General features: G+C 42.1%; 1 protein-coding gene and 1 pseudogene across 2 annotated transcripts in view; one reads left to right on the top strand and one right to left on the bottom strand.

The window, feature by feature from the left end:
- FAT3 (FAT atypical cadherin 3) overlaps positions 1-25,981 on the top strand; it is a 672,146-nt gene that overhangs the window by 166,476 nt on the left and 479,689 nt on the right. The window lies entirely within an intron of this gene.
- LOC125078540 (AP-3 complex subunit sigma-1-like) overlaps positions 1,171-25,981 on the bottom strand; it is a 150,599-nt pseudogene continuing 125,788 nt past the window's right edge.

The following is a 25,981-nucleotide window of genomic DNA, read 5'->3' as shown; positions in this document are numbered from 1 at the left end:
TTAACAAAACCACTCTGAACTAAGGCAGAATGTAATACAAAAGACACAAGTATTATAAATGTAGATTAGTTAAACACAGAAGTCTCCCATTTAAAAGTATTTTCCAGTTAATCAAAAGTCTTAATGGGGGGGGCACCTGACTGGCTCAGTCGTTTAGCGTTTACCTTCTGCTCAAGTCCTGATCCCAGGATCCTGGGATCGAGCCCTGCATCAGGCTCCCTGCTCAGCGGGAAGCGTGCTTCTCCCTCCCCCACTCCCCCTGCTTGTGTTCCCTCATTCGCTGTCTCTCTGTCAAATAAATAAATAAAATCTTTTTTTAAAAAGTCTTAATGTAAATGTACCCCTTCCCAAATTTCCTTTAACAACTTTTTGTTGCCCCCTCTCTTACTATATTTGTTTCCCATCTTCCTTCTGGGCCCCCATTTTTCTGAGTACTGTTTTGCAGCAGTTGTACTTTTGTTATCGTCAATTGTATTGTCTTGAAACCTATTGGACTGAGCATCTTCTGTGTCAGGTGTGATGTCCTAGCTGCTGAGTATGGAGGTTGGCCCCTTGCTCAGAGGACTTCCATTCTAATGGGGAGGATAAGGCATGTTGGTTGGAAAAGTGGAAATACATACACATCCTATATGCAAATTACTGATTGTCAAGGAATTACAGTTGAACTGGATTCTCTTTTAGAAGTCTAGTTACCCTGAAGTTTATTTAAACAAAGAGAAAAAAGTCATGTTTGCATGAAACACATATTTGATTCTTTAACAGTTGTGACAAATAGCAAGGAATTATGCCATGCTGCACTCATGATCTATTCTAAACACTGGTATTTTGGATTATATAATTTGAAGAAATGTCTCAAATCCTTTTTGAAATACTGTAGTAGCCAATACATAGAGGCATGCCCTAGGTGGGCATAGGAATGCAATTTAGAAAAGAGAGAGAAATATCATACTTGGAATGACTCGATTTCTTCGAAATCCCTGAGCAAGAAAAGCAGCATTGAACTTTCACCCTGATTTCATACACCTTCTATACAGTATGTTGACTTACATCTAAGAGCAAAAGTTAGTACTCTCCATCTCCATTTTGAGTAAACAACTTCATGGTATATTTGGATGACTTTCCCCCTGGATTTTTACCTGGGAGTGGTCTTTTCAATTTTTTTTTTTTTTTTTATTTAAAAGAGGCTAGGTTTGACACTATTATACTGATGTCACTGGTGTTCCTATTTCTTGGGATCCTAGGAAGATTCATATTCTTTATAGCTGATACAGCATAGGCTGGAGCTCCCACTAAGCCGGCCTGAGGAAAATCTTGACTGATAGAAAATAAGCCAGAGTAAACTATTTGCTTAGACTTCTCCAGTGTGTGTGTGTGTGTGTGTGTGTGTGCGCGTGCATCAATTTGTGTAATAATCTCATTCATGTTGGTCTCTAGTACCATTCACCCCATCAGCATTTCCGCAAGAATACTGTGAACCTTGTCTACGTGGAAAACTCAATTTATTTCCTAGGTATTTTCAAAAACCTTTTGTAATGTTTCCCAAAACACCATGAGTTCCAGGGACTTTAGGAAAGATTTTCAAGAGACAGGGAGGGGTGGGTTTGGAGGTCAGATCTGGTTATATATGGTCAAGAGATCCATGATTCTTGGGCTTCTTGCATGATTGAATTAGATCTAAAATGCGAAGTTTACTTTCTGAAGAATCCACATAGAAGACATAATGCTGTATAATGTCTATAAATCAGTTTGTCATCAGATCCTCCAATTAACTATCCTCCATCTAGGAAATCACAAACATTTTCATCTCTCTGAGATACCACATGGATCCCTGATGATTTGCTGTGGTGTGTCTTCACTGTAGGGCTGGGAGAATTGGAGAGCATGGCTTCCCTTAGCCTTCACCTTGACAAGGATCCTTCCCTACTCCCTACCCCTTCCTCACCTGGATGCATGTGCACACGCACTCCTCAGTGGCTGGTTGGGGACTTGAACTGTATTTTTATGAACTCTTTGGGGCACCTGGGTGGCCCAGTCAGTTATGCGTCTGAGTCTTGATTTTGGCTCAGGTCGTGATCTCGGGGTCATGAGGTTAGCCCAGTGTTTGGGACTCCATACTTGCTCAGTACAGAGTCTTCTTGAGATTCCCTCTCCCTGTCTCTCTGCCCCTCCTGCTCATGCTCTCTCAAATAAATATATAGATCTTTAAAAAAAAATAATATAAAAATCTTTGTTGATTCTTTTGGGCACAGTTAGCCCAGTGTCCTGAGTTGACAATGGAAAAAGGTGCGACTTACTGAGTTAACTGACTTTCCACGGCTCACAGCTGGTGCAGGGAGCCTTGAACTCAGGACTTGGAAGCACGAGTTCATTCTGCTCTGCTCAGAGCTGTATTGATTCAGAAGATGTTTCAGAAGTTTTGGCGTTTGGCCGTTTTTGGTTTTTTTTATGTTTTTGGTTGTCATCATTAACCATATTTATTACCGAAAGGTATGATTACTGGATTGGCTATAAGAAACATCGCTTTTTACTAGAATGGCTGATGTCAGAGTTGACTATGTGCACATTTTATACATGGGAGGTTTTTAGATGACTGTCCTTTAAGGTGTTTTACAACTATTTTAAATTCTGTTGTTCACTGACCTAAAAACATCATACTTCACATTTGAAGCAAAGATGAAAGAGCACTTTTTTAAATCCCACATCCTCTGTTTTTAGTCACAGAACTCTTTAAATTAAGTCATTAGCATATGCAAATAACACTCCTTTTCCCAAAGTGGTTTTTCTACTCTGCAATTATTATGTTGTTTTGGGTAAGATAAATAAACCCTACATTAAAACATTAGACACTGAAATGAGAAACAGTAGCACTGCCATTATAAAATATTAGGGAGCTGTTAAAAACATGAGCAAATTACAAACCATCTCCTTGGGGCTCCTGGAAGGCAGGTTGAGCCAAGTGATACCCCCTGGTACTCTCATCTCCAAGTGTGAACTCTAGGATGTTGGAAATTCTCTGCTGGGAATGACAGGCCAGGCCACTTAGGCAGGGCTGGGTAGGAAAGAGAGGCTTCTGCTTTCATTTGTTCTTTTCAAAACAGTGCCGTTTCTCCAGCTGTGAGGTCATATTTCCAGTTGTTTCAGAAACTTAAATTGTTTGCTTTGTCTGATACTGTTCCAGTCAGTTCTGTTTTCAGGCAGACAGATCTACATTGGGGAAGAAACCCATGTAGGGAACACAGATGTGGGGTTGGCTCTTGGGCAAACAGCAAATCATTCTGGGGGCCTCAGATGCTAATGGAACATGCAGAGCTTGGTAACCAGGTTTGAGTAGATGAGCTGAAGATTTCTCTCTGTTGAAGGGAAGTATTTCCTAGTTGGCACATGGGTTTCTTTTTTTTTTTTTTAAGATTTTATTTATTTATTTGACAGAGAGAGATCACAAGCAGATGGAGAGGCAGGCAGAGAAAGAGAGAGAGGGAAGCAGGCTCCCTGCTGAGCAGAGAGCCCGATGCGGGCCTCGATCCCAGGACCCTGAGATCATGACCTGAGCCGAAGGCAGCGGCTCAACCCACTGAGCCACCCAGGTGCCCGGCACATGGGTTTCTTAATAAAGAGGTTGAAAACACCAGCTTTGCTGTGTTTGGCTTCTCACCAGAAGGTGAATAAAGATCAGCAGTTTTCTCTCTCTCTCAGATGGACCCTAGAATCGCTCATTTTGGATAGGCAGGTGTGTTTTTGTCCACTTGGGTGTTTGTTGTTATTGTTTTCTGTCTTTTAGTGTTTCTCAGTTGCTCTGAGTTGGCAACTCCTGAACAGACATATGAACCCCAAATAATTGTCCTGAGAAATGCAGAAATTATTGAGCAAGAGGCTATTGGATTTCCATAAGTAAGCAAATATATCCTAAGAGCTCATGGGTGAAAATTGCTTTTTATTTAATGAGTCATTTTTATTGGAAGGTAATGATTATGTCCAGGCCATAAATACAGTGTAAATTCCCTTCAGTGGACATTAAAAAGATGACTTTCAATTGGAAGCCGCTCTAAAGGCTTCAGAATATTGAGGTTACAAAATTTCAAACCTGTGCATTCTCTACCCTATGAATGTGAGGAAATGGATGAAGCCCAGCAAGAGCTCACATGCAGGAACAGATGTTTATGACCATGCACCAGCAACTTGGAGAGAACATATGATGGTGTAATGGTTAAGAGTTTTAAAAGGATCTTCTCATGTGTCATCTTATTTTATGGTTATAGGCACCCTCTGAGTGATCTGCCCTCTCCCTTATTTTGTAAATGAGAAAAGAGGCACAGAGGGGTTTAAGGACTTGCCCAAATACCTCATCTTTCCAACATATCAGACTGCTTCTTCTTGGGTTTATGAGTATGTAATTTTTCCAAGTAGCAATTTGAGCAACATGTCTTCAAAGTCTGAATATATTTTTCTTTCAGGAATATTCGTCCAGGAACAAGTTATTGCTGGCAGTCAAACTTTCTTGTTATACAGGATGGTTTTTAAAAATTCAGCTGTGCTCCATGTACAGCTGGAAAATAAAAACTGTGGTCCAGTTATTTGAAATCACATTTAGGCTATGCATTCTGCATTCTGTCTGTATTAAGATTCTATTCAGATGCTCAGAGAGCAGATGATAGAACTTTTCTAGCTGACATTCATGCTACCAAAGTATCTAACTGTTTCCAACTCCCTGGTTTGTTATAATTGCTTCGCATGCCCCGGATGTGGGTGTATAGGTCTTGCCATGTACACCCTGGTGATACTTTACCTTTGTTCAGTGTTATCTGCATATTTGTCTTACTCCTTCTGCTTGATTGTAGGCTCCTTGAAGTCAGGATTTATTTCTGTAAGTAAATATGCACCCTTGTGTCCCATGTTTTTCCGGGACCAGAGTTTGGCATAGGATCACTGCTCAGTAGGTACTTCTGAGAGGAGGAAGAGAAGGAAGGGCTGGCTGTGTATATCGCAAATGCCACTCTCTATCTCTGTCCCATTCCTTTCTAGAAGTTGGATTTGAGGGAGGCATGTTTCCTCGCCATTGTCTTCGCCTCTGAGCATGTGGAGATTTGTTCCATAGCCTTCTTTGTTCTTCTGTGGTTCAAAGCTTTGAATAATGTGTATGTAGACAAAGGAAATTGAGACACAGATGATGTGCAAGGAGCTTTTGTCAAATACCAGAGTTTGAGGTTTATTTTTTTCCCCAGCCATTTAAGGTAATGACAAAAATAATGATAATGGCTTACATTTAAAAAATACATTTGATTTTCAATAATTTTCAGTACTTCTCATAGTAAGTAGCTTAAGGTTTCTTTTTTACAGCCTTAGAAGCCAACAAAATGTCCGCAGAGCGGCCTGTCACTTTCTTATCAACGCAGTCCTCTCGGATTTCCAGTGCATTCTTATTATTTTAGAGATTTACTTATTTATTTTAGAGGCGGATTTCCAGTGCATTCTTATTATTTTAAAGATTTACTTATTTATTTTAGAGGGAGAGAGAGGGAGATAATCCCCAATCAGACTCCCTGCCGAGCACAGAGTCCAAAACCAGGGCTCGATCTCACAACCCATGAGATCATGACCTGAGCTAAAACCAAGAGTCGTTTTAACCAACTGAGCCATCCAGGAGTCCCCTCCAGTACTCTCTTATCACCTGGCTTATTCTTCTCTTACACTGTGTTTAATGCTCTCCTGGTCCATTCTTGGGCTGACTCTTTATATTTCTATTTTCTGGTGGACTTTGTCCTCAACATAATTTTTTTTTTTTTAATTATCTTTCTTCTCTAGCTTTCAGTCAAGCCCTATAAACCTCTTACTGTCAAGTTCAGCTCACCAAGCCCCTCGTACCCCAGGTGCTGCCTCCCTGATCCTGTTTGGAACTTTGGGTTCATTTCAGGCAAAAGTTTTCCATATAAGTGTTCTGTATAATTTTGAATGTGCCAAGGGCCTCAGACTTCGCTCCTCTCATAAAGATGTTGTGAATATATTAATCTTCAGGTCCTTCAATTTCTATTTTATATACATTGACCTCTTTTGGTATTTCTTTGCAAAAGTACTTCAGTGTTTTTCTAAGTTCTTTGGCCTTGTCACTTCCCTACTGCCCTCCCATCCATGTTTTTTCAGTAGGCAACACTTTTTTGAAACATTCTTTACATAATAAACATTTCTAAACATACTTTAGAAACATTCTGTCTTCAGGGCTTCTGGGTGGCTCATTTGGTTATATGTCTGACTCTTGATTCTGGCTCAGGTCATGATCCCAGGGTCATGAGATCGAGCCCCACATTGGGTTCCATGCTCAGCATGGAGTCTGCGTGAGATTCTCTCTCTGCCCCTCCCTCTGCTTTCACTCTCTCTAAAATAAATAGAATTTTTTTAAAGATTTTATTTATTTATTAGAGAGAGAGAGAGAGATCACAAGTAGACAGAGCAGCAGGCAGAGAAAGAGAGGGAAGCAGGCTCCCGGCCGAGGAGAGAGACCGATGCGGGCCTCAATCCCAGGACCCTGGGGTCATGACCTGAGCTGAAGGTAGAGGCTTAACCCACTGAGCCACCCAGGTGCCCCTAAAATAAATAGAATCTTAACAAAATACATTCTATCCTCTCTTTCATTCAGTCATCTTCTTCACTAAGAAATAGTTTTAAAGCTTGCTCCACCACTGATTATTAATTTATACTAAATGAGTTATTTTGTATACAGCACAAAGCACAATGTTTCTATTCCTTATATATTTATTTCAGCTTCCTCACTGCAAAAGGAATGTAACAGGTATTACTTATGATCACTCGGACCTGCCCCTGTACCATCAGACGTTCATAAATGTAAACACAAAGCATTCAGTTATCCAGCATTTCTGCATGACTTCATTTTTCTTCTGGCAGACAGCACACACTACTTTTGATGGAGTTACCCTGTTTGCGGGGGTTGGAGGGAGGCAGGAAAAGGGTCCCTGTGAGCAGGGAATCATCTTTTTATACATATCAGGCAGTTCTAAGACTATGTGGTGGTAATCCAGACCAAGGCAGATTATCCAGTCTTTGCCTTTGTCAAAATCACTTTGCTGGACTGTAGATGAGAAAAAAGCCTGGAACTTTGGACGAGTACTGTTTATTTTCTGATAGCTGGGAAACCATTATGAATAAATAAGAGAAAGATTTACAGGTCAACTCTTGTCTTTGGTGTCCACATCGTTCATATTCAGGGCCAGAATCTTCACTGATACGCTCAAAATATCCTAAGTACTAATGAAAAAATATCAATCTTTTTTCATTTAGTTTCAAACTTTATATTTGTTACTGTTTCAGAATTGTTAAAATGACCAGAACAGGGTCTTTGGAGTATAAAAATACGGGCTTCTTAGTTCTATCCATATGAGGAAGAGACTCAAGGAGAATCAGACCAGGTTCTGGAAGACTGATGTCCTAGCATGGGGCTGTGAAGTTAGGTTAGGCCTACTTATGGGGGCTGGCTAGGTCATTAACTGGAAGAACATTTAGAGGAAGTAACTGTGAGAGAGACACGATGGCTAGTGCTATCGCTTGATGATGTCATTGGGTTGGAATTCCATCCTGTAATTAAGAATCTTGTGTGTGTGTGTGTGTGTGTGCACGCGCGTGTGTTTTAGGAAGCTGGTTACAGGCAAGGTTCTGTTCTCAAGATAAGTGATGTTAAATTTTAAAACTGGATTATGTGTAGGAAATGTTAAATTTGAAAGCAAGTGTGAATGCACCTGTCACATAGAGTGTCTCATCTTCAAAATCCCTGTTTGTGGTTAACCTTTGATACAGTGCGTCTTGCTCATGGGTGGAGTGAACAGTCTGGGGCTGGTCCATGAACATTCCGCTTGCTCTGTGGTACTCAGTGTTTGGTGGTCCTTCATCGGTCTGTGTGTCTCTCGTCATTCAAGCAGACTTGACTGTCTGCTTGATTTGCCAACCATAGTTTATACAGCTGTCTCTTTTCTTCTTTTTTTGAGCACCCCAAAGGAAATCATGTTGTATATGCTCTCTCATGTGGGGTACTGCTCATGTGACCTTCCCAGCCACCCTGTGCTGTGAGGCATAATTATTCCCACTTCAAGACAAGGACACATAGCATAATTTAGCTCCGTCCATAGAGCTGAGACCAAACCCAGATCTCTTCACCTTTAGGCCAACTTTTTTTTTTTTTTAGATTTTATTTATCTGAAACAGAGAGACACAGCAAGAGAGGGAACACAAGCAAGGAGAATGGGAGAGGGAGAAGCAAGCTTCCAGCAGAGCAGGTGGCCTGACGCGGAGCTCAATCCCAGGACCCTGGGATCATGGCCTGAGCCAAATGCAGAAGCTTAACAACTTAGCCCACCCAGGCACCCCAGGCCAACTCTTTTTTGAGGGAGAACCTCTTGGCGGTGCCCCAGTCTTTGGTTTGGCAGCTAGAATTCTTCTGTGGTTGGGAAAGATACAGGGTCTTCTTTTCACGAGTGGGTGCTGTAGCACCGAGTCCCGCTGCATGCCCCTCTGCTCCTAACTGACCTCTCATTGTCAATGAGCTGCTGATGGGATGCTGTCCTTAGGGCAACACTGAAATTTCCCCTTTTTGTTTTCTTTTGTGTTATTGAGATGAAATTCACATAACCAATTAAAAGTTGGCAGTGGCATTTAGTTCAGTGGCATTTAGTACGTTCACAACTATACATTCGACATTGTGAATGTACTACTACACATTTACCCCCTCTGTCGAGTTCTGAGCTCCCCAATCCCCATTCTCCCCAGCCCAGCACCTGGCAATTACCAGTCTGTTTTCTATCTCCTCTTTTTGCTTTTTATAAGCGTAGAGGACAGCCACAGTAAAGAATGGGATGCAACGTGATTCAATTACCCCAATGTTAAAAGAGAAGGTAGAATCTTAAGGACTGGGGTTTCTTTTTATGTTATCATAAATCCAGGAGGTGAGTTTCAAGAATAAAACCACATTTTGATTTATCTTCCCTTTTGTAATAAAAGAAAGATGTTAATTTTCTAAAGCACCTTTGATCTGACTTTTAAGAAGTAAACCCATATATTTTTGTTCAAGCAAATAGGCAGCTAGCTGAAAGATAATTAATTGATGAATTTTTTTTTCCATTTTAATTGTAAATTTCTTTTGGTGAATCCTAGTGAGAGTCTGGGAAATTTATGGATTAATCTCCAATTTTAAGTATCCTTTTCCATTTTTTTTTCCAAGGGAAATATTTTTGAAACATTGATTGCTCATTACGGAATGATGAGTGTAGCAGGCATTAAAAAGAGAAGGGAGGAAACATGAGAGGCTGTCTTTTTTCTCAAACATTGGAGTTCGTGTCTTCTCGGCAGACTTGATGCTTTATGAGTTTTTGTTGCTTCTTCATTGTAGTATTAGTTACATTTAGAGGACCAGATCTCATAGAATGCCAGAATATCAAGGAGAAAATTGAACTTTTGGCTCAAATCAATTGAAAATTATGTTAGGAGACAGGAGACTCCACAAAAACACGTCATGTGAAGGAGCAGGAGCTGGCTTTTCCTTTGATTCCAGATTTTAATATCAACTTCTAGTATTTAATAGTAAAAGACATGGCTTCACATGTATTTTTAATGTCCTCAAGTTTGAAAGTCGCATGAGTCTTAAACTGGCCCTTACAAGTGGGTTTCAGAGCCGGTGTTAAAAAATACACAAATCACTAGAACTCTGTGTGGAGGGTCAGCAGGACTATCATTTTTAGGAATAAAGCAATATTTACATTGTTCTTTGTTCACTATTTTCTTCAATTTTCATTTGGGAAATCCAGTTGGTATAAAAATGACAAAGCTCATGTAGTTTCCTGCTCAAGTGTTCTCTCCCAGAAGAGCACCTTTTGTTTCTGGAGGGGAGACCATTGTGAGCTCCTGCCCCAGAGCAGGGACCCTGAAGGGTTGAACTTGCTACTTTCCTCCATTCTACCTGAGTGTCACTTGGCTTTAAACCCTCTGCCACCACCCGGATACCTGTCAACCTCCAGCTTGAATTTATTTCAAGAGTCACTTCTTGGTCTTTTCCATTTTAAAACAACAACAGCAACAAAGTACATTCTGGAGGGTTTTTCCTTCTTCAGTTTCTGCTAATGTCCAGATAACCACAGTCTGATGGATTTTTGTGTGTGTATATCCAGAAGGATGCTCAACAGACACACCAAATTATGGGTCTGGATCTTCTATTTCAAGTGACTGTTCTGGTTTGGCGTTTCTTAGAGTGGTCTGCCATGACTCAGCAGGTGTGCGGGGGTTGGGGGACAAGCATTTGCATTTGAAATTCTGATACAGGCGAAGTACCCACCACACGTTGACAAACACCACGCAGGCCCTAGTGAAGTCATTTTGGGCCTAGCTTCGCCATCCAGCACGTTTGTTGTCCCTCCCGGTTTTGAGTCATGTAAAAATTTGGTGAGATGTCCATGACCTAATCCCAGTCATTAGTAAAATGTTGACAGATACAAGACTGAATTCAGAGCCCTGAGGCAAGCCACTGGAGACTTCTCTCCAGGTTGACACTGCCTTGTGTGTACTGAAATTCAATCAGTTTTAAACCCCCTTTTCCTGGCTTGTCATTCAGCCCACACTTCCCCTGTCTCGTCCTCTGGGATCTCATGAGAGATTTTATCAAATGCCTTGCTGACAGCCAGCTAGGCTAGATCTACAGAATTCCCCCAATCTACCAGTTTAGCAAGCACATTTTTAAAAAGGAAAGGAGACAAGAGAAGGGAAAATGAAATGTTTAAAAGGAGAAGAAAAATAGGATTAATTTAGCAAGCGATCCCTTGTCCTGTTGATCCAAAGATGCAGATTCGAACCAGAAATTTGTTTTGGGTGTTTCATCTGGAATACACTCAGAGGGTAAGACACTTCCCAGGCTTTACTGTGGCCTGACGCATGCACAGGCGTTTTACAGAGAGGTTCCCCTTCTTCACAGGAACCCGTGCAGATCTAAGTGGGACAGGTCATTATGGCCAGGCTCCCTCTGTGTGTGACAGCAGGTCGGGGTGGACCTCTTTAACCCCTGCAGCCCTAATTCTTGGGAAGGGTACAGAGATGGGCACTTTCCTATAAAAATCTCAGAATACTTCAATACAATACTTCAAACTGGCCATCCCTCACTTTCTTATCAGAATGGTCTCTCCTCTCGTTATTGCTAAATGGCCCTGATGTTTAAAAAGGAGAAGAACGGCCCTGAATCAGGGAGGAAACAGGTAGACGGTTGCTGCCTGAAAAAGAAAGAGAAAACCCTGCACACATTTGAAGGACAAAATTCTATTTCTCAGAGAGTTTATTCCTAGAAAAAGGAAAGAGGGTAGTGGGAATATGTGTGTCTCAGAATTCTGACCATGAAACTGCAGCCAGGAGCTTTGACTCACAACTGGCTTAAACTCTTCCTCCCCGAGCCCCAACCCCTCGACATGGTGATTCATTGTAAAAAATCTGAAGGATGCTGGATTTCAGCACGCCAAAGCTGGAGTCCCAGGCATCTGGGAGACCGTGTACCACGGTCATCCCTCAAAAACTGAGGCTTCAAAAGCACTACCCGTCTGATGTATAGATTTTTTTGTTTTAAAGTGGGGAAAGCAAATTAATGATATTCAAAAGGAATTTCAAGCAGCCTCCTCAGCGCAGTGGAGCTGCTTACAGATGTGCTGATGTAGGAAAACCAGTGTCGGCTTTGTCTGGAAGAAGGAATTGGGGGGCGGGGGGTCCTCTTCTCTAGCTAATTAAAACAGACTTATCTGTAAATTTAGTTATTCATAAAGCTGGCTTCCACCAGGCTGCTGTTTCTCTAATAGGCTGGGAAGGCTGGGTTTCTGTAAATGTGGGTCAGCCATGTGATGGAGTGACCCAGATTCCTGCAGACACCCGGAATATGGAGCAGAGAGAGGAGCTGCCCGCTCCAGGCTGCACAGCCCCGTGTGGGGCGCACCCAGTGCCTATGTCATGTGTGTGCTCATGGCCCAGCTAGACCCAGAACGTTTTCCCTTGGAAATCATGTTGTAGCTTCCTACTAAGGGAGCAGCACCAACCAGCAGGTCTTCTGGTTATTCTTGATCACGTCTCCTTCTAAGTTCATGGAGAGATCTTGTAATCATTTAAATTATGGGAGCGTCATTATTGGCTGTGGCTGTAGCTAGGAGAGCTGGCAGCATGGGGAGGGGGCTCGTGTCCCCGAGCGTCCATCAGTGGAGTGTCTGGAAGTGGACTCATGCTGATTTTAGACAGCTCATCGCATTAGCATTTTATGATCTCTCTGCACATTTTCTCTGTAATGCAGCAACTGTTTTCACTGCACGGTCAGCCAAATTTTGTCTTATAAATTATGTTCAAGATTGCATGCCTCGATGTGGAGATACTAGAAAGCATGAATAAGCGAGAAAAAAAAAGGAAAATTCAAAAGTGAGAAAAGAAAACTCCTTACGACTACTGCTCAGAGATAGGCATTCTCATTATTTTGAGGCAATGAGCAAGAAGATAGTTTTGTTTAGCGGTTAAAAAATGGAGCTCTGCACCAGGTGTTGTACGGAAGTGTTGAATCAATCTGTTGTACAGCTGAAACTAGTATCACACTGTATGTTAACTCACTGGAATTCAAATAGAAACTTTTTTTTAAAAGGGGGAGGGTGGTTCTGGAACCAGCTACTGGGATTGAAATCCAGGCTTTGCTGCTTCTCAGCTGTGGGATTGGGGAATTAACTGATGTCTCCGTATTTCAGTTTTTTCTTTGATAAAATAAGGATGCCTTCCTCAGGAAAATGCCCTGATACACTTGAAAGGCTTTGAGCATAGAGAACATTGAATAGTGCTGGAGGAGATACTGAATGAACTCTTCTGTAGATTATTTCCCACGCAGTACGAAGTTGTTTGCTTGTGTATCTGGTCCCTAGTCGATTGCCCACCCCAGCACTAAAAACATCACGGAGTGTGCCTCAACCTGGTATGTGCACAATGCATACTGTCTAAGTGTTATTTTTACTGATTGGCACACTTCTAGTTTCATTAGGTGTTTGTTAAATGAGTGCATGTCAGTCACTGCCCTTAGGTAGTTTAAACTTGAGAGAGAAGAAAGGAGAGATTTGTGAAATAAATTGTGAGCTGCTTGGTATCCAGTTTGAGGGGAGAGCTGTCTGGGGGCTGTTTTGTCTGGGAGGTTTCCTTGTTGTATTCAGTGGATTAAACTGCTCCCATTACAGCCTGATTGTTAGATCAGGAACCAGATCTGGAACCAGTGCATTCCATCACAGAGTGGGAAAATTGTTCATTCAGCCTTTTCATTTTCCTCTTTTAAGAAACATTTCCCAGTGGGGCGCCTGGGTGGCTCAGTGGGTTAGGCCGCTGCCTTCGGCTTGGGTCGTGATCGCAGGGTCCTGGGATCGAGCCCCGCATCGGGCTCTCTGCTCGGCAGGGAGCCTGCTTCCTCCTCTCTCTCTACCTGCATCTCTGCCTGCTTGTGATCTCTCTCTGTCAAATAAATTAAAAAAATAAAATAAAATAAAATAAATAAAAAAAAGAAACATTTCCCGAGCGCTTACTGAGTGGCAAGAACTATGTCAGGTTCGTCAGATCCAAAGTCATTGGCAAAGGACACAGTCTTGTTAGGAGACCTGTGATTCAAAGGGGAATTATAATGTAGTATGGTCTATGCTGTTAGCCAACAGTGGGAGTGTGTGTGTGTGTGTGTGTGTGTGTGTGTGTGTGTGTGTGTGTTGGAGGGAGGGGTATCAGACCATCTTTTCCTAAGAAGATCTTGTTGGGGCCAAGTTCCAGCCAAGGACTAGGTTTTAGCTTCATGTGTTAGATTGGGCTCATTACAAACCAAAGAACCAAGATGAGCATTTCGTAAGGAGTGAAGAGAGTGAGAAAGCTGGGAAGGTGAGTACTCATTCTTAGTTCAGCAGGACTAGAGCTGTAAAGTGAGGAAGGGTCTTTAAGTTTAGTGCTGAATGGGGTTGGTAGCCATTGAATGACTCTTAAGCAGAGAGTGACATGATCAGAGCTGCATTTTAGAAAAGTAGTTCGAAGCCATGTATGTATGGACTGGAGTCAAGGAGACTAGTTGTAGGATATCCAGAAGGAGGAGCTGGAGTAAGAGTGGTGTGAAGGAACTGATTTGTAAGGTATTGAGGAAGGAGAATTCATAGACACAACCAATGGCTGTGTCTATGTTGGGGGGTACATGGAGAGTGGTGGAGGGGTGATTAAGAATGAACTAATGGGGGGTAGGAGAAGAATAAATGTAACAAGATGGGATTGGGAGGGAGACAAACCATAAGTGACTCTTAATCTCACAAAACAAACTGAGGGTTGATGGGGGGAGGGGGTTGGGAGAGGGGGCGTGGGGTTATGGATATTGGGGAGGGTATGTGCTATGGTGAGTGCTGTGAAGTGTGTAAACCTGGTGATTCACAGACCTGTACCCCTGGGGATAAAAATATATGTTTATAAAAAATAAAATTAAAAAAAAAATTATCTTTGAGTAAAAAAAAAAAGAATGAACTAATGATGGTTCTCAATGTTTGGCTTGTCCCGGTGTGCATGGAATGATGAGATCTTTTATTTAGATTAAAAATATAGGAGAAAGGCCTAGGTTAAGGTGGGAAGATAATGTCCCGGTTAGCGGTGAGCCCACTGACACACCAGTTGGAGCTTCTGAAGAGGAGGGGGATAGAGGAGAAAATAGTGTGGAGGCCATGCTGGAAAACACAGACTTCTTCATGCAGATTATCGTCTTCTAGTTGGATCAGTATATTATCTCTTGATTTTTCCTCATTAAGTAGCCTCGGGAGTTACCAGCATACATTAAGTTCTGTCTTCTTAGAGTAATTGTCCTGTCAATAAAGAACCATGGTACGCTGTCCTTGTTTTAAATACAGTACAAAGATCTTTTCTGAGGAAGGGAATTAATCTGAACAACTAATTTTCATTTTTGGGCTTTTTGCCAGGCTATATGAGGCAGCTTTTAGAAGCAGAGGGAAATAGATTAGCCCTGACTATAGTTTTTTGATGCTTTGGCTCCAAGCTGATAAAGTAATGAAATTTTTATGATTTCAGTGTGGTTTTGTGGATGTGTCACAATTACTTATCTGTTTTTTGAAAGGGAAGACATACTAGTTCTTAGAGGGAACAGTGCTCTCACGTTGTAGCTGCTGGACCAGGGTGCTGCCCTTTATCCCCTGACACTAGGTTGGATCATTTTAATACACTCTTCAGGGGTGTTGCATCCTGATCCGATCATCACCGAAGGGTAGAAGGTAATACTTACTGCTGGCTTGATTTCTAACGCTCTGTGCCTCTGTTCAAGATATTTCCGGGAAGAGAAAATGATGGGGAAGAAATATTGAGAAAAATGAAGATGGGTCCAGATTTTATTTCTTAACTGTTAGAAAGTTATGTATTTTGGATATTTCAGGTATGGAAAGGTAGAGAATTGGGCTCATTCTTCAACAGCACTTATTGAGGTTTTCTTATTATGTAACAGCTATTGGGATAAGTTTCCTGGTTGGGAGATATGTAAACTATGTATGTGTGTCTGTCAAATCATAGGACTTAGTGTCCCTGACCTGAAGAAGCTTATTAATTTCCTGTGGAACATGGGTTTCCAAACAAATAAATGCAAAGCAATGAAAAAAGTACTGGAGTAGAAGTATATCCAGAATAGTTTGGGGTTTCAGAGCACTTTGCCTAGAAAGTGCTAAGAAATGCTTTACAGCAAGAGTGCTATGTGGGCAGTCTACATGCTCCTTTACCTCATTTGAACCAAATGGCAACTTGTTCAAGGTCATGCATGTCCCTTTCCCTAAACCCGACTTTCTTTGTACTTTATCTATGCTTTTTCAAATGCATTGGCTGTTTTGGCCTTGTGTAGTATTTTTTAGTTATGAGTCTTTTCTCCCACACTATCCTGGAGCCTCTTCAGGTCAAGATTCCTATCTGTTTAACTTTCTATTGCCTAGAATAGAATCTCTATTCTATGCCCAGTAAGTACATAGGAACACACAAAATTTTTCATTTTATTCTCAGATTGGTACTGTGGCACAGGTGTTATTATTATTAGTCCCATTTTTATAGATAAGAAAATCAAAATTCAGAGGGTTGAAAACTTTTTTCAAGGTGTCTTAGTTTGGACTCCCATAACAAAATACCATGGACTGGCTTTTTAATAATATAATGTAACAGTTTTTAATATAATACAATATAAACAAGAGAAGTTTTGTTTTTTTTTTTTTCACCATTCTGGAAGCTGGAAATCTGACATCAGGGTGACAGGGTGATCAGGTTCTGGTGAGAGCCCTCTTTCTGGTTTGTCTTCTCTGTGTATTTTCACATGGCAGGGTGGGGGGAGGGTAAGAGAGAGGAAACAAGCTTTCTCCTGTGTTTTATACCACTAGCACCTATTTCCAACATGGTGGCTCCAAACTCATGACTTAATTAATTATCTCCCAATGTCCCATCTGCAGATACCATCCCATTGGACGTTAGCGTGTCAACATATGAATTTTGGGAGGACACAGTCAGTCCATAGCACAAAGATCACAGAGCTAGTTAAGTAAAAGCCAAGACCAAATCTAGATTTTTTTTGGCTTTAACTCTTAGGCTCTTTTCACTAAACCACCTCACTGAGTGGCATCACCATACTCGGAGAAAGGTATGGGACTATCCTTGTGGAAGCTCTGTGAACAGTGGGCCAACACACATAGGAGACCCTACTCTCTTAGCTTGACTTCCGAATCTGAAGTCAGGGAGGTTATTTGAGGGGAGCAAAGAGTGGTGAGAGAGAAGAAATTCAAGAAAGGCAGGTAGCTAATAAAGGACATTATTAGTGACTGATCACAATGAATAACTAGGGCTGATTCTGAAGAGACACTCTGGGAAATAGCATGAAACACATTTCAGAATTATTCTGTTCAAGGGGCAAGGGAGTTGAGGTATTGAGGTACCATGTTCATTCCATCATTAGTTGGGGGCTGCTGGGGGATGGGGGAGATTAATTGCCTAGGCACTAATTGCCTAGTCTGCCATGACGTGGGCACAATGGCCTTCATTAGTTCCAGAAAAAACCTCAGACCCAGAGATGTAGCAGAAGGTCATCCAAAGCATTCTGAGGTGGCCAAGTCACTAGGCGGGGGGTACTGTCAGTATCTTTTAGCCTGCCTCTTTCCTTGCATGGATCCAAGCTCATAGATATGTTTCTTAGGCACTTGGTTTTTGCCATAAGGGATATAACAGTAATGCCTACTGTACCCTGTCCTGAAATTGGACTGAACACTCATAACCACCCCCAGTGATAATGCTTACAACTTCACAAAGCAGGTTCTTCCTATTCTTATTTCACAAACGGGAAAATCGTGGACAAACTTAAAAGTCTAGCTTAGGAGAGAAGGCTTACATGCAAGGTGAGTAAAATAAAAATAGATTTAAAAAATAAAGATTCATGACATTAGATATCTACCTCAAGGTAGAACATGCTCAATTGTTAACTGCATGGTACATAATGAAAACTACTGTTTATTGAGTGTTAAGGATGTGACAGTCTTGGTGAAGAACTCTATAATAATTTACTCCTCAGAGCATCAGTTAGAAGTGATTACTATTACTTTTCCCTTTTCCTGATGATGACATCAGCACAGAGAAGTTAAATGTCAATGATTACATATTAGTAAGTGTCAGAGTAAATGTCAGGTCTGTTTGTTTCCAGTGCTAATTCTCTTAAATACTGTGGGATTATAATAGTATAACACCCTGAGATATTAAACTTGGGAGTTTTTCTTTTTCACACTAATGTCTGTTCTTTCTGACAAGCTGGTGGTCTTCACATTGCGTTGTGGAAAATCAAGGGCATTCTAGGCAGGGAGCAGAGTAAGCAGGAGGTTTGTCCATAGAAAAGCAAAGAAAGCAAAGGGAAAAAAGTGCATTTTTTTTTTTTTACTTCCAAAATAGGCTTTTGAAGTCCACATCAAAAATGACAGTTTTAAAAGCAAAGTTTTTTGATCTTAAGAGCTAAGTTTTGTTGGGAGAAGAAAAGGCACCTGAGAATAGAAAATGAAGGTCTCTGAAAAGCGAGCCCTAGCATTTATGCCATGAAAATAGATTGGAAAGAGGCTGGATGGAGATTTAGGAGTTTTCCTTCCCCGCTCAGCTCTCCCAACACTAACCGAGGCTCTTTGAGCTTATAGAAGAGGGAGTGAGATAGGACTTGGGCAGGGAAAAGGGGTCTTGGGGCCTGCAGTGATAGGGCTGGAACTAGGCTACCCCACAAAGAAAGAAGCGGAGCCAAGGGTGGAAAGTGTGTCAAGCACCAGCCATGGCCATCTCTGGGAGCCAAACCCAAGCCTCTTTCACCTTTGGAATGGGCACCATTTGTCATGTGCCTCATAGAGCCCCGATGGGCTACTCATCACTTCTTCTCAGGCCTTCATTAATGGTTTGAATGCATGGTGCTTGTGGGTCCTCCTCTAGAACCAGTATTTCTTCACTGTGTCCTGAGATTCCCTGAACCTTGATTTGAACAACCCAGTTTGGGCATTCCCTCTTTTAAGACCCAAGATAGTCAAAACCTCACAAACAAGTCCTAGCACTTACTTGGGATGGACTAATTGTATTTCAAAAGGAGAAGTGAGATGGCTTCTGGGAGCACGTGACACAAAAGCAGGACCTTGAAGGGTGTATAGGAGGCAGGAGGACCGAGGGTTTAAGGGGAGCTTGTGAGGAGGTACAGCAGAGCAAGGCTGTTGAAGGCATGGCCATCAAAAGCATGATTAGTGCCGAGGAAGTATTAAATCCTGTAGTTATAGGTTGGGGCTAGAATCTGGCATAGGGAGTCTTGAATGTGAGATTAGAGTTTAGACTTCAGCCTATGGGCATTGGGGAGCCACTGAGGCTAGATGTTGGTTGTTTTTTTTTTTCTTTTTAATGGCCTGATGAAACCCTTTACTAAGCATTTTACAGAGATGTATGACTCACTTAATATTTAAAAAACCAAAAAACAAACAAACAACAACAACAACAACAAACGGGTCCAGAGCTTAAGTAATTGGCCTAAGTCTGTGTTTCCAGGAAGAGGTAGAACCCAGCAGATTTGAATTCTGGGTTGTCTGCATGAGACAAAATCTTCAGCCTATCCGGCTCTATCAAGCAGTTCTCGACCCCTCCGCCACCCTTGGTAATGCTTGACTCACAGGTAGTCAGACTCCAGACTCTCCTCCAAGGGGACAGACCATTCAAGATCCTGGTGTGTTCCTCTAACCTTGCAAGTGAATGTGAGCTCCCAACACTCCTGTCCCCCAGAAGTTGTCCTGCTCTGGTTATTCCCAGGTTGTGTGGTGCCTCATTCTCCTCATTTCTATTTTGACTGAGAGGTGAAATCTGTGCCTGTGACCCATAAGCTTTGGCCCCGAGGCTGTGGGCATATAGCTCTTTATCTGGATTTCTTACTTTCTGGATCTGTGCTTTGTGAAGGATCTCAGTGTGTTATTTTCTCTTCTTGCTTCTTCAGAGAAACTCAGTTCTAGTGGAGGACAATTTGAATACTTACCTGTAAGTTCTGATTATTTGTATGTGGTTCAGATCCATATTCTGTCAGCTCATTAATTTGTCTACTTCTTGTTCAGTTAATGACAAATGTGGACTATGCTAATGTTTGACATTCAAAACAGACAGCTCGGCACTTTTGTGCTTTTAGATCATTTACTCACTCCAACTTGGAGATTTATCTAAATTAGCATGACAGTGGTTGCCTTTTCTTGTACTTGTACCTGTCCTTTCTGGAGTTTTCCTTGGCACCTCAGGGTTAGGAATGGGATCCCTTAACATCAAGAGTCTTTGAGATTGACAGGACGAGTATGCTGGTACTCTTTCCATAGACAAGGACTATATAGTACACAGAAGTTACATTGCTGCCCAGTGGAGTAGAGCTGGTACAATGGAAAGCCCAGCTGTGTCCATTCCATTGGCTTTCAACATCCTGCTCAAGATGAAAGTAACTCAGACTTCTACCATCAGATAATCCTACTCTTTCTCCCTCTTCCCCTCCTTCTCTGTCTTTTCCTTTCCCTCTCTCTCTCTCTCTCACACACACACACACACGCACAATGTATTTCAGCCCAACTGAACCAGGTTAATTTTCCAGAATGTTCCATATATATATATATATATATATATATATATATATATATATTTTACCTCTAAGCATCTGCAGATGTTGCTATTGTGGTTGTTATTAATAATTATAATGACAGTAGTAGTAACAATGATAACCATCAATTATTGAGTCCTAAGTTCTTTACTCACATTTTCTTATTGAGTATTATTATTTTCCCATTTAAGAAACAGAAAACTAGGGGCGCCTGGGTGGCTCAGTGGGTTAAGCCGCTGCCTTCGGCTCAGGTCATGATCTCAGGGTCCTGGGATCGAGTCCCGCATCAGGCTCTCTGCTCAGCAGGGAGCCTGCTTCCCTCTCTCTCTCTCTCTCTCTCTCTCTGCCTGCCTTTCTGTCTACTTGTGATCTCTCTCTGTCAAATAAATAAATAAAATCTTTAAAAAAAAAAAAAGAAACAGAAAACTAGGGCTTAGAGTATTTGATGAGCCAGAGCAAATTTCTGACTAAAGCTGTTCTTCCTGCCCGGACTCTTTTTCTCCCTAGTCAACTGGGTAACCATGGTTTATCTTTGAGAATCAGTGTGCTACCTCCGCCCTCCCCCTGCCACACACACAAACACACACACATACACAGTATCTTTATACCAACCTCTACCCTACTGTAGATGATGTTCGCTGCACAATGTTGGCCGGCTTCTCTGGCTACTTCTTCACTACAGTCAGAGACCACATCTGTCTTACTTGGTACTGTGTTTCCAGGCTCAGCCGAGGGCCAGATTGTCATTGCTCAATAAAGGTGGAATGAAAATGGGAGGGATTTGGCAGATATGGAAGGAGAATGCTCCACAGCTCCCCTCAGCTATTTTGAGGTTGTGACTATTTAAAGCCTCCTCCCGGGTGCCTGGGTGGCTCAGTGGGTTAAAGCCTCTGCCTTTGGCTCAGGTCACGATCCCAGGGTCCTGGGATCGAGTCCCGCATCGGGCTTTCTGCTTGGTGGGGAGCCTGCTTCCTCCTCTCTCTCTGCCTGCTTCTCTGCCTACTTGTGATCTCTGTCTGTCAAATAAATAAATAAAATCTTAAAAAAAAAAAAAATAAAGCCTCCTCCCCTCCTGGCCCAGAGAGGGTGATCAATAAATATTTGTTAACTGACTGAATGAGTCTGATAAGGATGAATCTGAGCAATTTGTGGCCAGAGCTTTTGAGACCTCGGAGGGCCAAAGGTTGCCGGGGAGACCAGGGGGCTCTGATCCCATCTCTCTGTTGCCAGCAGGCCACCATCTTTTCTCTGACTATGAGTTTGGTGGAAGGCTGGGGTGACTTCCTGTTGTCTTAGTGGAACTTAAATATCAGAGCTGTGTCAGGGAAGAATGAAGTAGTTCTTTCCAGCCGGGTTTCCACCGTGAAAGGTGGATGAAAGAAGCCGCCAGAAGACAGGGCTTACCTGATCGAGTGTGCACGTGCAGGCACACTTGCATGTGCTTGTGTATGTTCACGCTCATGTGTGTTTGTCTCTGGGGCCAGGGAGGGTTCTGTTTTGCCACCAGCCTCTCAGGGGAAAGGCAATGCTGTCATCACAGGGAAACATGTGGCATCAAAGCCGCAGTGGCAATTATGCCACCATTTGGATGTGGGCGCTATGGCGGCTCTGCTGATGCTTCAGGACTCTTCTGCCAGGATTTTGCCTGCCAAACTACCCAAACCATATGTTCTCATCATCGGTACTACCCATGTCCCAGAGTCTTTTAGGGGTGAGGCATTGCAGATCAATGACTGCCATCTCGGGCAGGGGAAACAGCTTGCGTGTGGCTTGGATCACTGAGCGGCGGGGTTGGGGTATGCCTTGCCGTTTTGATTTCAGAAATAATAGGTTTTAAGCACAATGTTGAATTTACTTCCAGTCCATGATAATTGGCAAGGTAATTAATTGATTAATTAGTTACACAGAGTGCAGTATTTTTCTAAGCCCTAATCTACTAGCCCGTTTTAGTGAGAAGCATCATTAAACAGAACAGCATTGAAGGACTTTGCTTGGAAGCAGTTGTTTTTCTAAGCGGCAGAAGAACATTTCTTAGCTTCCAGTTGGGGAAGATTCTACTTTCCATTGACACTAACGCAGGACTTTTATGTGCTGCTGACTTGTTATCTTGCAGTATTTCAGGAATTCCCCTTGGTTGCTTTCTAGTTGTTTAGGATATGTATGTTTTATTTCCCACCTTATTTTCCTCCTAAAAAAATGATAAGCCTGTTAAGGGTGTGGACTACATATTTTCTTGCCTTCCATTCCTAGAAACCTGTATGGCATTGGTCTGAGGGAGTACCCAAGAAGTCACTCAGTGAAAGAATAACAGTGACAGATAAGAGTCATCTGGGAGGCATTACAATCTGGTTACATCACCAACAGATTATAAACACTTGAACTGTTACTGAGTGATCTACATGTAAAAAGAACTAAAGTAGAAATTTTTTTATTCAGATTCGATCGACAGTCCTTCCAGAGTTTCTTGGACAATCTGCAATTAAAAGGAAAAAAAGTTTCATTCTTTAATATATATGCCATAGAATATTTGTACCTACCTCTACAGATGAAGGCTACAGGACTCTTTATTTATTTACTTATTATTTATTTAGTTATTACTTATTTATTACTTATTTGTTTATTTATTTGACCATTGGAATCTTTAAAAGTCATATAAAGTTTTTTTAGTATTTTTCTACTTTCCCCCAGTTTTTTAAATGAAAACACAATAAATGGATCTCTAGAATTCAACTCCCCTTAGGGCACGGATCTTGTTTTGTTCTTCCGGCACACTCATTGGCTAGAAAGGTGCTGCCTGGTAATGGCAGGTATTGAATATTTGTTGGAGGCATGACTGAAGCCCAGATCCTTTCTTTTTTTTTCTTTGTTTTTTTTTAATTTTTTATTTCTTTTCAGCATAACAGTATTCATTGTTTTTGCACCACGCCCAGTGCTCCATGCAATCCGGCTCTCCCTAATACCCACCACCTGGTTCCCCCAACCTCCCACACCCCCGCCCCTTCAAAACCCTCAGATTGTTTTTCAGAGTCCATAGTCTCTCATGGTTCACCTCCCCTTCCAATTTGCCTTAACTCCCTTCTCCTCTCCATCTCCCCTTGTCCTCCATGCTATTTGTTATGCTCCACAAATAAGTGAAACCATGTGATAATTGACTCTCTCTGCTTGACTTATTTCACTCAGCCCAGATCCTTTCTAAAACCAGTCGAGAGTGGTATAAATAACTTTTTTTAAAAAAGTCTAATGCTGTTAATAAAAATACTGTCAATAGTACTAAATAGTTTTTCTCTGTAATTTCTCTAGGTATATCCCCTTTTATCCTTTACCAACTTCTTGTTTTGTCTTTTTTTTAAAATAAGGCTCATGGTGCGCCTGGGTGGCTCAGTGGGTTAAGCCACTGCCTTCGGCTCAGGTCATGATCTCAGGGTCCTGGGATCGAGCCCCACATCGGGCTCTCTGCTCAGCCGGGAGCCTGCTTTCCCCTCTCTCTCTGCCTGCCTCTCTGCCTACTTGTGATCTCTCTCTCTCTGTCACATAAAAAAATAAAATAAAAAAATTTAAAAAAAATTCTTTAAAAATAAGGCTCAGAGTTTAAAGACCCTCGTGAACTCTTTGGGAGTACTGACATTAGCGAGCACTTAGAATCCCGCCTGCCATCATGTGGGTGCTCAGTGAATATTTGTTGAAACATTGCAGCCTGTCTCACTGACTGTCAGTTACCTTGTGTATAGAAACACCTTTTTGTTCATTAGTATTTAGAAAGCAAGACTGTACGCAGGCTGCCAGGCCTTTGATGCTAGCTTTACATCTTACCATTGCTTGCTGGGAGCCCTGGATTCCCGCTTTGACCACATCTCTCACTGTCCTACAAAGATGCCCTTTATGCATGCCTTCTTCTGCCTCCTCACCTTGCATCCTTATAATCCAGATTCACCGGCACCTTCTCCGGGACTGGGCATCCTTGACTCCTTGTTCCTCCTTCAGTGGCATTGTTTAACCAGCTGTACTGTAGTATAAACTCCCCTGGGTGTATCTCCCTTTAAGTGTCATGCCTGGGCAGCCTAGGGAAGCTGGCTTTTTCTGTCTTTGAAATTTCCCCTGTCTCTCTTCCCCGACAGCCATCCCACCCCAACACGTAGTCAGTCCCTAGCACATTGGAGACACTGTCAAGTTTATAGAAGAAAGGGATGCTACCTTCCTTCACGTACAGGGCTAGGTTCTAACTGGAGTTGGATGTAGTAAATCCCAGGGGAACAGAGCACATCTAGAAGCCACACATTTTACAGTTAGCATCTCATTTAATTCTCAGAAACTCTGTGTCATGAAGATGGTCCCAAATTCACTTTATTTCTGAGGAACCAGGGACACTGGAGCTACTGAGTAGAGTGTTGGAGCGTGAGTGGTTTGTTTACTTATCTAAACCCTTGTCCCCCCACTGGCTCTGCCCACCACCTTGCTATCTCATGGACAGCTATTTTATGTGGGCTATTTTATGTGGGTGGAACTTAAAAGCCCAGCTGTGTGTTTTCACTCAACCTGGAAGAGGAGATCCAGTTCACGTGCAGGGAGAGAGCACGGAGTGGTTTATTGCCAGAGAGGACTGGGTATGGGGGTGTGGTATGAATCGACTCCCTCTCCTAGCCCAGAGCGAACAGACAGGGGACCCTGTGGAAATCCCATGCTGAGACGAGAAGCTGCAGCATAAGGACGTCACACCTGCCTTCTTCATCTCAGCATCCTGTTCTTAGTAACAGAATAAGCCATTCAGTTTCATGTTGTTGTCCCTTTGACGCCTTTACAAATAAATGAGATTTGCTAACAATGCAGTTTTTCTTCGTTGATGATATCTTAGGATCCTCTCTTGCAGGAACTATGTGCCCCTTACCTTGTGTCATGATACGCATTCCAATAATAAGGCTAACACTGCTAACAAACTGTTTTTTGGTTTCGCCTATGTAAAAAAAAAAAAAAAAAAAGTTAATTGGGATTTTTGGGATTTGGGCATTAAACAATACATTTGTCCAGATGTTAAAAGTTAATTTCCAAGGGATGGGGAGATCTTGTTTATCATGTGAAGGAAGCTTAAAGGGAATTAGTTTAATTGTGTAAGAATATTAAGCAATCTTCTGCCGTCTGCTGTCAACAGCGCATGGGTCCCTTAAGGTCTGCTTTTCCATTACCCTGATTTTCTCCCTGTCTGGATGGAGTTCCCAATATCATTAACACACCTCACATAGTTTCTTTTGAAGCTTGGACTGGGTTAAATCATTTTATGCAAAGTGGATGGCTAAAACATTTTCCCTAAATATCTGCCCCCAAAGAGCTATTTTTGTTGTCTCTCACAGGAGATACATTGCCGGTCTCACACAGTGTGTTACCCCATCATCAACTACTCTGATTGTGCTGCTCTTTCCACCCTTCTTCCTAGAAAAGCATGTTTTACTCAGGAACCGCCCTCATTGCCCACCCTGCAAACACTCCACCTCTCTTCTCTTTGCCCAGAATATTTTCTTTGCCTGCCTCCTGTCTTAAGGGGATGACAAGGAGAGATTTCAGTGCCGGTGGATTTGCCTGTGTTACAGAACACTGTTTCACAGACTGCTTCCAGCCACAATCCACAGTAGGAATTAAGTGTACACTGTGACCCAGAATACACCCCCACACCTACACCCACACCTACTCCACGGAGGCTTTCACAAAATGATACTGTGTAGTTTCCTAGGGCTGCTATAACAGTGAACCAAAAACTGTGCAGCTTAAAATAATAGAATTTTTTTGTATCACAGTTCTGGAGGTCAGAAATCTGAAATCAAGGTTGGCTTGGGC

The sequence above is a fragment of the Lutra lutra genome, chromosome 10, assembly GCF_902655055.1.
Source record: "Lutra lutra chromosome 10, mLutLut1.2, whole genome shotgun sequence".
Taxonomy (NCBI): Eukaryota; Metazoa; Chordata; class Mammalia; order Carnivora; family Mustelidae; genus Lutra; species Lutra lutra.
The sequence above is the reverse complement of the archived record's forward strand: the minus strand, read 5'-3'. Positions and strand labels throughout refer to the sequence as shown.